Source organism: Procambarus clarkii, chromosome 38, assembly GCF_040958095.1.
Source record: "Procambarus clarkii isolate CNS0578487 chromosome 38, FALCON_Pclarkii_2.0, whole genome shotgun sequence".
NCBI classification, from domain to species: Eukaryota; Metazoa; Arthropoda; class Malacostraca; order Decapoda; family Cambaridae; genus Procambarus; species Procambarus clarkii.
The window spans coordinates 3,925,397-3,937,634 of NC_091187.1; the positions used below are offsets into that span (position 1 = coordinate 3,925,397).

Below are 12,238 nucleotides of genomic sequence, written 5' to 3' on the forward strand. Positions count from 1 at the left end.
AGTTTTGTTTTTGAATGACGCCAAAGTTGGACAGCTTTTCAATTCATTAGGGAGTGAGTTCCATAGACTAGGTCCCTTTATTTGTATAGAGTGTTTACTCTGATTAAGTTTGACTGGGGATGTCACAGAGATATTTATTTCTGGTGTGGTGATAATGGGTCCTATTACATCTGTCCAGGGAGAGTTTCAGTGCAGGATTTGCATTTAAGAACAGGGTTTTGTAAATGTAGTTGACACAAGAGAATGTGTGGAGTGAGATTATATTTAGCATGTTTAAAGAGTTAAACAAGGGGGCTGAGTGTTGTCTGAAAGCAGAATTGGTTATTATTCTGATTGCAGATTTTTGCTGGGTGGTGATGGACTTGAGGTGGTTTGCAGTGGTAGAACCCCATGCACAGATACCATAATTAAGATAGGGATAGATAAGTGCATAATATAGTGAGATGAGAGCAGAGTTAGGTACATAATATCTGATTTTGGAGAGTATACCAACTGTTTTAGAGATTTTCTTAGTTATGTGTTGTATGTGGGTGCTGAAGTTGAGTCTCTTGTCTAGGAATAGGCCATGAAACTTGCCATCATTTTTATTACTAATGTTAACATTGTCTATCTGAAGCTGAATTGCATTTGTTGATTTGCTACCAAATAAGATGTAGTAGGTCTTTTCTATGTTAAGTGATAGTTTGTTGATTGACGTCCATAAGTGAACTTTTTTTAGTTCATTATTAACAACATTATTTAGTGTATGTAGGTTGGGGGTTAGAATAGATGAGGGTAGTATCATCAGCAAACAATATAGGTTTCAGAATGTTAGAGACATTAGGCAGATCATTGATTTATATAAGAAATAGGAGAGGTCCCAAGATGCTGCCCTGTGGCACTCCAACGGTTATTGGTAGAGTGGGAGAGGTTATATCATTGATGGCTACACATTGGTGTCTATCACTATGATAGGATTGGATATAGTCCAGGGCATGGCCTCGGATTCCATTGTAACACCGTAAAGGTGTTTTGTTTTGTTGTATTTATATATATATATATATATATATATATATATATATATATATACATATTATATATATATATATATATATATATATATATATATATATATATATATATATATATATATATATATATATATATATATATATATATAGTTCATGAGTCACAGACAAGGATTTGAAAGGCGCTATTCAGTCGGCCTGAAACTCACACCTCTAAGCGTTAATGACCTCAAGTTGACCTGAGGTCAGCTCAAGCAAATTTCACCTTGCTTCTGCTAATCTGATAATTGTAGCCTGATAGCCTTCAAACAAGCCGCCAGTTCTAGGTGTGGCTTGTTAGAGTGCCTGGGGCTATCTACTTGTGGGCGGAGTTAGCTACTAGGTTTCCCAATATATACTCGGAGAGCTGTAGATTCGGGAGGATAAGCAATAGGAGAACAGCCAGCAGAGCAGAACAGAGGACAGCATAGCCAGGGAGGCTGTCAGCCGGACAGGGCGGGACTGTTCCTGTCAACTACAGTCCCCCCCTCCCTCTCTATCCAGCTATTGGCAGACACTTGGTGAGTTGAACATGGAAGGTGACTTAGTCGTGTTTACTAGTGTTGTGTGACTAGCAGGGACAGACAGTGGTAATGGTCTCAAATTCTTGGGTAGTGGCTCACTTTGTAATTTAATAGTGAACCTTCAGTTTGTTTGTTTGAATTATGATATCTATCCTTTTAAATATACTTGATGAATTTATTGAGAAATTCACTTACTTTTAATCTGATTTTAATTGTTTCTAGATTTGGGATTTTTGGATACAATATGCAAACTAAAGTGTAGAGTACTCTTGAGACTATGGGATTAAAGAATCTTGCCTGGAACATGATTCCCGTTGACATATGCTAATAACATCTTTTGATACAGACAAGTTCCATTCCTTGTCATGTATGTACTGTCTAGAATGGATGGTGGCAGCACTACTACTTCTACTGTCTACTTTTGTACTTCTACCCACCTCTACTTTTGTACTTCTACCCACCTACCCTTCTAGCTCTACCTCCACTCATCTCCGTACTCTCTCTCTTCTCCCTCTGCCCCTCTCCAAACTCTCCCTTTCAACTGACAACCCTCCTCGCTCCTCCCACCTCCCTACCTCTCTTACCCCAAACCCTCACTCATTACTTCATTATCCATTTCTTCCCTCTTGGTTCTCGTATACATTTGTGGCAGTGAAATGGTTCTGGAGTTTCTCTAGAGTTTGTGGGTAGCTGATCAAGTTACAGCGCCTTGTAGTTGTAGCACCTAGGTAATCAAATACCTGGGTTACAAGGTGTTGAACAAGAGAGGTTGCAGTAGGAACTCTGGGGGGAACTCTAGAATAGTTGACTAACTGGGGGGGCGAACTAATGGACTAAAGAGAGCTATTTCCCCCACCCCCCGTTACACCTTAACCCTCAAACCGCTAGGGGCCCAAATGGAATTCACACCCACAGGCGCAACAAAAAAAAAAATCCAAGAAATTCTTTCGTCTTATAGAAGTGTTCATTTTTGTTCCCTGATCACGGAAAAAATAACAAAAAAATCGTAGATGGCATATTTTAGCCGCAATAGGGTAGGGAAGTGTGGCAAAAAACGGGCGTTGGCAGAGCCTTCGCCAGACGAGGTCTACTCCGCTCGAGCTGTCAGACGGCAATTGCCACAAATATATTATTACCTAATTATTTCAATGTCACTGATTGATTTTTTCTTAGTTTTTTTTTGCAGTAATATTATTCCATACAGTGAATTGTGGTATATTTATATTATAAAATGTGTGAACCATCGCTGTACTCAAAATTATGGTGTGCATATTAGTGATTCAATTATTATGTTCATAAAACAATAAACAAATAGTTTTGCTGTTGTTACACTATATACACACGTTATATATAAGTATCTGCATGTTTTGTACACCATAACGAACTACTAAGTTGGTCTTGTGAGTCAAAAAGCAACGAGGAGTGATCGCCAAACACCAGCGAGCCACTCACTGCCACTCCCTCCCTCAACACCACCTCACTCACCCTCATTCACCTCCCACAATACTCTTTCTGTATTTATTCACTATACACATACGTTATATATACGTATTTACATATTTTGTTCACCATAACTGTACATCTAAGCTTGTATTGTGAGTAAAGGCAGAAAGACGTAGCTACTCACACAGTCAGCTGATCGGCGGCCGCCCTCAAGGCCAGACGCACTAATATTTGTCCTCCAACAATATTGTTTGTGGTGTTATTACGCCATATACACACATTATATATAAGTATCTACCTGTTTTATTCACCATACCTGAACAAATAAGCTGGTATGGTGCCCAAAGATCATAGTGACCATCAGTAAACAACATGCCAAGTCGTGCAGACGATGCTCCTCTCTCACCAAAATGGCGGCTCCCAACCTACTCCTCTCGCTGTTATCTCTCACTATACACACGTTATATATAAGTATCTACATTTGTGTTCACCATAGCGAACCACTAAGCTGGTATGGTGAGTGCAGTCAATAAATGGTGGCCACACACAGTCAGAAAACGACGCCACAACCCTCTCTCCCACAGCCTTACTCCTCCCTCCATGGAGCATAGCGCTAAATATCACTACAATCCTGCTATTATCAGAATCCTGGTCAGTTTTATCACAGTCAGGGGGCTTCAGTAATACTATCACTGCTAAATAATAGCAGTATCATTTATATTATGGTATTTGTAGGCGATGCTGTGGTCACAAGCTGAACAGCAGTGCTGTGAGCTCGTGCTGCGTGCACCAGCCTTGGTGGCTTGCTCAATACTGACGCTGTAACACCCAAGAATGTTGGCCTGGATTTTTTTTCTAGGTGGCATCTGGCAACTATCGGTCGTGGCTGTACTATAGCTGCCCCTATCCCAGGCGGGCGTTTAAATTATAGCGCTAGACACGAAATCATATATAAATGATGTGCGCGGTTTCGGTTTTGTCACTGATATCATTTATATATGATATGCGCGGTTTGAGGGTTAATGATGGAGTTTACGTAAGAGGTAGTTGTGATTAACAGTGTCAAAGGCCTTTCTCAGGTCAATGAAGAGTCCAATCGGAAACTCATTTTTGTCAAGGGCTGAGTAAATTATATCAAGGAGACTAATAATTGCATCGTTGGTACTCTTTTGGGAGCAGAAGCCAAACTGACAGGGGCTGAGTATGTCAAGTTTTACGAGGTAGGAGTTGAGCTGTTTGTAGATAATTTTTTCAAATATTTTTGATAGTATGGGTAGGTTTGATATTGGTCTATAATTGTTTATGTCTGCCGGATTGCTTCCTTTATGAACTGGTGTTACTCTTGCTTTTTTAAGGATATCAGGGAAGGTATGACACTCTAGGGATTTGTTGAACAGCAGAGCTATGGGTGGCGCAAGGGCATGGGAGGCGCTCTTGTATACAATGGATGGGATTTCACTGATGTTCCCAGCTTTGGTTTTTAGTGAGTGTATGATGGACACAACATCTGTCGGGCTGACTGGTGAAAGGAGAAGAGAGTTTGGATAGCTGCCTGAGAGATATGTATTGATATGTGTCTGAGTCTGTGGGATTTTACTGGCAAGGTTAGCACTAACCGATGAAAAGAAGCTATTAAATTCACTTGCCATTTTTAAATCAGTTGACACTGTGTAGCTATCCTTAGAGAGTATTATCTGGTTGTGGGAGTGTCGTTTTGTTCCTAGGATATTAGAGATGGTTTTCCATGTGTTTTTCATGTTGCCTTTTGCTTCTTTGAATCTATTCTCATAATATGAAAGTTTAGCTTTTCTTATGATACAGGTAAGCACTGATGAGTACCTTTTAACTACTTCCTTTATAACTAGGCCAATCCTAGATTTCTTTTCATATTCAAGTTTTTTGTTGATTGATTTGAGTATGCCACTTGTGAGCCATGGATTGTTTATTCTTTTGTCAGTTACTTGTTTGATAAGGAGGGGACAGTGAGTATTGAAGAAGTTTAGAGTTTTGGAGAGAAAGAGGTTAGTTAATGAGTTGATATCCTGTGTATTCTTGAATTCAGATTCCCAGTTAATATTGTGAAGTGCATTTGAGAGATTGCCTAAAGCTGATTCACTGTGTAGCCTGAATGAGAGTTTGCTTCTGGTGGTGTTATGTCCATGTTTGCTATGAGGATGGTACGATAGTGGTCAGTTGTTCAATCATAGATTATACAAGATGTAAGGTGTATATTATATTCTACAATCAAACAGTGATTTTACTGTTATTGCACTATATACACACATTGTATATAACATATACATTGTATATGTATTTAGTCTCCGTGGTGTAGTGGTAAGACACTCGCCTGGCATTCCGCGAGCGCTATGTCATGGGTTCGTATCCTGGCCGGGGAGGATTTACTGGGCGCAATTCCTTAACTGTAGCCTCTGTTTAACGCAACAGTAAAATGTGTACTTTGATGAAAAAACGATTTTTCGCGGCAGGGGATCGTATTCCAGGGACCTGCCCGAAATGCTACGCGTACTAGTGGCTGTACAAGAATGTAACAACTCTTGTATATATCTCAAAAAAAAAAAAAACATCTACATATGTGTTCACCATAACGAACCACTAAGTTCGTATGGTGAGCCCAAAAAACAAGATTGAGCTACCACACCCAGCCAGCCCTCCCTCACTTCTCCAACACCTTACTCGCCAACATTCCTCCTCCCACTATACTGTTATTGTTTTTATTACACTATTTACACACATTATGTATAAATATCAACATGTTTTATTCACCATAACCATACAACTAAACTCGTATTATGTCCAAACAGAACAGTGGCCACCATACACTGCATGACAAGTCACACAGCAGAAGACAACGCTACGAGTATGACACCACCTCCCTCACCAAAATGGTTCCTCCCAATATACTCCTGTTGCTGTTATTACACTATATACACACACATTATATATATGTATCTACATTTGTGTTCACCATAGTGAACCACTAAGCTAGTATGGTGAGCAAAACAAGAGTGGCTGCCACACACTGACGCTACCTCGATTCCCCTCCCTCCCTCACCAAAATTCCACCTGCCCACAATACTATGCACAGCACTAATTATCACCACAATCCTGCTATTATCGTCCTATCATGGCTAAATAATACCAGTTTCATATATATTTTGACATTATTTGGCAATGCTGTGGTCACAAGCTGAACAGCAGTGCTGTGAGCTCATGCTGCGTGCGCCAGCCTTAGTTGCTCACTCAGTACTGAGGCTCTTACACCCTGGAATGTTGCCCACGATTTTTTTTTAAATGACGTCTGTTTATAAGAGCCCTGAGGAGGCTGATGTGAACCCCATGTAGCTGCGGGAGTTTTGAATCATACGCTATACCTATAAGATCCCTGAGGTGTGTTACGCACCACCCGTCGAGCGCCTACAAGCGCGTTGCACAGTGCAGTGGTTAAGTATCTCGTCTTCCTCAGAGAGCAGAACTTCCATAATGTCTAAATTCATAGCTCAGGCATTAGCCTCAGACATTAGCCAGACAAAGCCTTTTGAGAGCATAGATAACCCTTAATCCATGAATTGTATTACAGATGTAGTGTTTGGTGGTAAAGCCATACATGTTATTTTGCCATCAGGCGATGTTAATTTAGCAATGGGGTGAGCTGGGGCATTATCTGTCAACAGCATTACCTTTACCTTAGCAGGATGAATTCTACACTCATTGATCTGCTGCTTTTTTACTAATTTATAAAAGTGATACTGGAACCAATTCTCAAAAATAATCTGTGTGAACCAGGCATTTTTTGTGTTGTAGTAGATGGCAGGTAGTCTGTTCGTGCAGTTTTTCAATGCTTTTGGGTTGGCAGATTTCCCAACAATTGCGTACTTTGTTCGGTGACTGCCATCTGCGTTACAGCACAATCTTGTTAATGATGCCATGCCTCTCTTTAAATCGACATTCCCATTCAATACAAGCCTTGAAATTGTCTATGTTTAACTTTACAGCAAGTCTTTCAGCTGCATTTCTAATAGAATCAACTGAAACAGCAATTCCTTTCGCACCATGCTGTGTAAACCATTTAAATACAGACGAGTCCAAACCCGTATACTTTGCAGGCCTCAATTTTTCCTGTTGCCTATTGCATCAGTTTGAGCAAAAAATTTCTTAATATTATCCTCTGCTTTTTTATATCACAAATTGTAGTTTTACCGATGTTGAATTCTTGGGCAAGTCGAGTGACAGAGTATCCACGCTCTACTTTCTCTGTGAAGTCAACTGTCTGATCAATTGACAAATGTTTTCTCTTTTGGTTTATACCTTCAATACCATGAATGCTGCTCTGAGACATCTTGACAGATTAAATGAGTTCAAACAGTAAAAATTGTTAAAATTTATCACAAAAATCCTTCGCACATGAGCCCGATGTTTTTACCCCAGGAAGAGGAGAAGCACATGGTGCCAGCCATCTCACCCAGGCCCAACGTGTTAACATGACCTGTGCTTATTTTATAGGCATACTGAAAATTTAATGTACATATTGACTGTTACAAATTGTTTTATTTAAAATATTATTATTGTTATAATTAGAGAAATATTGTTAGTTTTGAAGTTTTATGCATTTTATACAGTACAGCTCTGTATTAACCCTTAAGCTGTGCATGGCATACATATACGACAGGACCTGATGGTAAAGTTCAATTTCTCAAATTTGCTCTAATGCTTTCCAATTTTTTGTGCATACTAGCAAATCCTGCAACTTTGTCTAAATGATCACAAACGTAACTTGTAAAGTAAGAAAATAAAAAATAATTATAAAATTGAATATTGAAAACTTCAGATATTGAGATCAGCTGCAAAAATATATACTATCACCAATTGTTCATTTGGTGTTATTATGCTCTCAGAATAGTATATGATCTTCATTTTCATAGATTTAGAATATATGTTTACAGTTTAGTTTACTGTAAAAAATATCATCAATGTGGCATTTGAATTATGTGCCAAATTTAGAAAAAAATTGATAACTACAAATGTTCAGGGTTTGTGAAAAATCCATTCTAATAGGATTGTAGAAGAGACAACTGTGCACATTATTTGTAAAAATGGTGAGAATCGGTCAGAAACTGAATTTATATCACTGCTTTATCAGGGCAGCTTTTCCAAGAATGCAGTCACCTTTTCAAACATTCCCAACACTTCCCTGATCTAACTGGAAGAGGCAGCATCCTCCCTTACCTCCTCATCTCCTTACTAATGGTGCAAATTGTTGATGAGGACCTGCCATACTTCCTTGTGAGATCAGTCACACAGACACCACACTCATGCTTTGCTATTATTTTCTTCTTCAAATCCACAGTAATTGTGTCTTTCTTCCTCTTGACAACACTATCTTTAGCAAGCAGCTTCTTTGGCGACATCTTGCGTTACAAATTGTAGTCACAAAACCACAAAATACCGAAAGAAAAGCGCAAATAAATGCAGAGGGATGCTTGTCGTGCGCGATACAACAACAACACTGGTGTCGGAGGCGTCCGAGAATTTGCAAGAACCCGTGAGACGCTAGGAAGCACCATGTGGTTTTGCTCGTTAATAGAGGTGAAGCTCGTCAATAGAGACAAATTTGCTGTGAGTGGCTCGCTCGTTACTCGAAATGATCGTAGATACAGCCACTCGTTAATCGAGGTGCTACTGTACTTTATAAAAGTGATAAAGCCCTGATCATCAAAACCGCCTAAAGAGACAAAGAAAATAGAATTTGAAATCTGTGAAAAACTCAATCAAAAAAAATTTAAAGTCCCAAGTTCTGCCAGTTGTGACTGATTTATTGGGTGACCAATTTCATTCTATCTTGACATAGTTAGGGATGGGTATGCACTCTCCAGGATGTAGAGGTTACATCAAAATGGGATAATAAACAAAGGAGATAAAAAAATATATATTTTTTGGATATTGGTGACAGTAACAGATATTAACATTAGGCAATACATTTTTATGATATATAACAAAATAGAGCATGATAACATACTCATTATTATTGGTATTATTATGTATTACTCAGCAATGCTATACAGGCACCAGCTGCATATCCACTTTGTGGACACTTCTTGCTACTATTCTTCTTCTTTGTACATTGGACAAGTGTTTGCATCTCTTTATTACTGCATTATCCCTCAGTTCCAGTTAACAGGAGCTGTTCTCCTTATCAACAAAATGTTCTCCTTTTTAAAAAAAAAGTGTCTAAAATACATTTCTGAACATATTGGAATGAAACTTTCATGATGCTTATGCCAATAAGTTGGAGATTTGTCTAACATTTAATATTAATTTTCACATAATTCAAATATTTTTTGCCCAGCCCCAGCTTTTACAGCCCAGGCTATAGCAGCATTTACAGGTTAATGCACATGGTTTGTATTACGTAGGCTGTTAGAGAGGCGGGGAAGGCAACCGAGAACCCGCCCATACCCCCTTCCCCTTTCCTGCCCACCCTCCTTACTCCTGCCCACCCTCCTTACTCCTGCCCACCCTCATTACTCCTGCCCACCCTCCTTACTCCTGCCCCACCCTCCTTACTCCTGCCCACCCTCCTTACTCCTGCCCACCCTCCTTACTCCTGCCCCACCCTCCTTACTCCTGCCCACCCTCCTTACTCCTGCCCACCCTCCTCACTCCTGCCCACCCTCCTTACTTTTGCTCAAAGCACAATACCTAAAAAAAGTTATTAAATTTTTCTAAAAATTTACTATGTTTTGGTGGGAAAAATTTAGCCATAGGAACCTTAAATTTGTTTTATTTTGCCTAATAGGTAATACTGCTTCCAGTCTCTGCTCGGCTCCCAAGGACGATAGCAAACACAACTTCTGCCCATTAATGATGGTAAGGACAATTTTATTCTTACTGTACTACCAGTGTGTGTGTGTGTGTATCATGATATTGTCATTAACTAGTGATGGTAAGTATATTTATTATGTTGTCATTAACTAGTGATGCTGAGTGTATTAACCCTTTAATTGCGCAACACATCATATGATGGGTAAGTGACTTCCAGTAACTTGCGCTCCACATCATACGATGCATTGGAGTACCGCGCAAGATTTGAAAGGCCCGCGGGTAGAGGGGGCTCCCATATGCTGCTTAGGGGTTATAGTAAACAGACGCCATTTTGTAAAAAAATTCCAGCTCGCCTACCATCGCGTGGGAGGCATCAGTTACCCAGCAGCCACCATGTCGAGCGCATGGCTGAACACTTCCCGGGCGCGCACCACGTAATCACTCGCCCAAGAGCAAATAACCAGTGAATTATTTTCTGATGGTGAGGAAAGTGATTTTGATAACTGATATTAATAAAGACTACACACAATTGACCGATGATAGTAGCACGGACAGTGAAAATGAGATACAGCCGCCTCCCATGGCGAGGCCTATACGCTCACCTATGCCGCCTCGCCCAGTGTCTACTCCAATTCACCCTCGACCACACAGTTCATGTGCTTATTTAGAGTCTCAGGATATTTTCGGTGACGAGTCAGAGGAAGGTGACTCTTTTTCTGGTTTTAGTGAAGTGGAATCAGAACATAGTGTTACCGAGCCTGGTGCCAGTACCAGTGGTGTTACTGGGTGAGAATTTGTTGCATCAGCAGCGTCTCGCCCAGCCAAGCGCCACCGCATGGAACAACATGAGGCACCAAGAGTAGTGTAGTGATGGTGATGTTCTCGGGTAGTGTACTCACCTAGTTGTGCTTGCGGGGGTTGAGCTCTGGCTCTTTGGTCCCGCCTCTCAACTGTCAATCAACAGGTGTACAGGTTCCTGAGCCTATTGGGCTCTATCATATCTACACTTGAAACTGTGTATGGAGTCAGCCTCCACCACATCACTTCCTAATGCATTCCATTTGTCAACCACTCTGACACTAAAAAAGTTCTTTCTAATATATCTGTGGCTCATTTGGGCACTCAGTTTCCACCTGTGTCCCCTAGTGCGTGTGCCCCTTGTGTTAAACAGCCTGTCTTTATCAACCCTGTCGATTCCCTTGAGAATCTTGAATGTGGTGACCATGTCCCCCCTAACTCTTCTGTCTTCCAACGAAGTGAGGTTTAATTCCCGTAGTCTCTCCTCGTAGCTCATACCTCTCGGCTCGGGTACTAGTCTGGTGGCAAATCTTTGAAACTTTTCCATTTTAGTCTTATGCTTGACTAGATATGGACTCCATGCTGGAGCCGCATACTCCAGGATTGGTCTGACATATGTGGTATATAATGTTCTGAAAGATTCCTTACACAAGTTTCTAAAGGCCGTTCTTATGTTAGCCAACCTGGCATATGCTGCTGATGTTATCCTCTTGATATGAGCTTCAGGGGACAGGTCTGGCGTGATATCAACCCCCAGGTCTTTCTCTCTTTCTGACTCTTGAAGTATTTCATCTTCCAAATGGTACCTTGTATCTGGTCTCCAGCTTCCTACCCCTATCTTCATTACATTACATTTGCTTGGGTTAAACTCTAACAGCCATTTGTTCGACCATTCCTGCAGCTTTTCCAGGTCTTCTTGAAGCCTCAAGCTGTCCTGCTCTGTCTTAATCCTTCTCATAATTTTGGCGTCGTCAGCAAACATTGAGAGGAATGAGTCTATACCCTCTGGGAGATCATTTACGTATATCAGAAACAGGATAGGTCCAAGTACAGAGCCCTGTGGGACTCCACTGGTGACTTCACGCCAGTCTGAGGTCTCACCCCTCACTGTAACTCTCTGCTTCCTATTGTTTAGGTACTCCCTTATCCACTGGAGCGCCCTACCAGTTACTCCTGCCTGTTTCTCCAGCTTATGCATGAACCTTTTATGGGGTACTGTGTAGTGTGGTGATGTTCACGTGCTTCCACCTTATGTGCACGTAGCGGCCGTACTGTGCGTAGACGGGCTTCAGCTCCTGGTTCACTGTGTACATCACTTCCTCGCCGTTGTGCCCCTGTTGCGTCTCGCAGGACACCAGGTGTACTAGTGTGGAGTGATGGTGCTGGTTTTATTCCTCGAATTCCTGCCTTTGACAATAAAGATGGGATTACCGAGCTTTTCCCTGATAATGGAGAGGATATGAGTGAATTTTACACTCATATCCTATTTTATTTTACAGCATTCTATGATGAGCCGCTCATGGAATATATTGTACACCAAACGAACCTTCATGCGGCTCATCTCATTAGAAGAGAGATAACAGAATT

The 12,238-nt window shown here is 40.7% G+C and overlaps 1 long non-coding RNA gene across 1 annotated transcript in view; it reads left to right on the forward strand.

Annotated features, from left to right (window-relative positions):
• The window catches only part of LOC138372213 (uncharacterized), a 55,654-nt gene that overhangs the window by 16,327 nt on the left and 27,089 nt on the right, over positions 1-12,238 (forward strand). Inside the window, exon 2 of the long non-coding RNA XR_011230737.1 lies at positions 9,828-9,898. This is a non-coding gene — a long non-coding RNA (uncharacterized lncRNA). The remainder of the gene's footprint in view (positions 1-9,827; positions 9,899-12,238) is intronic.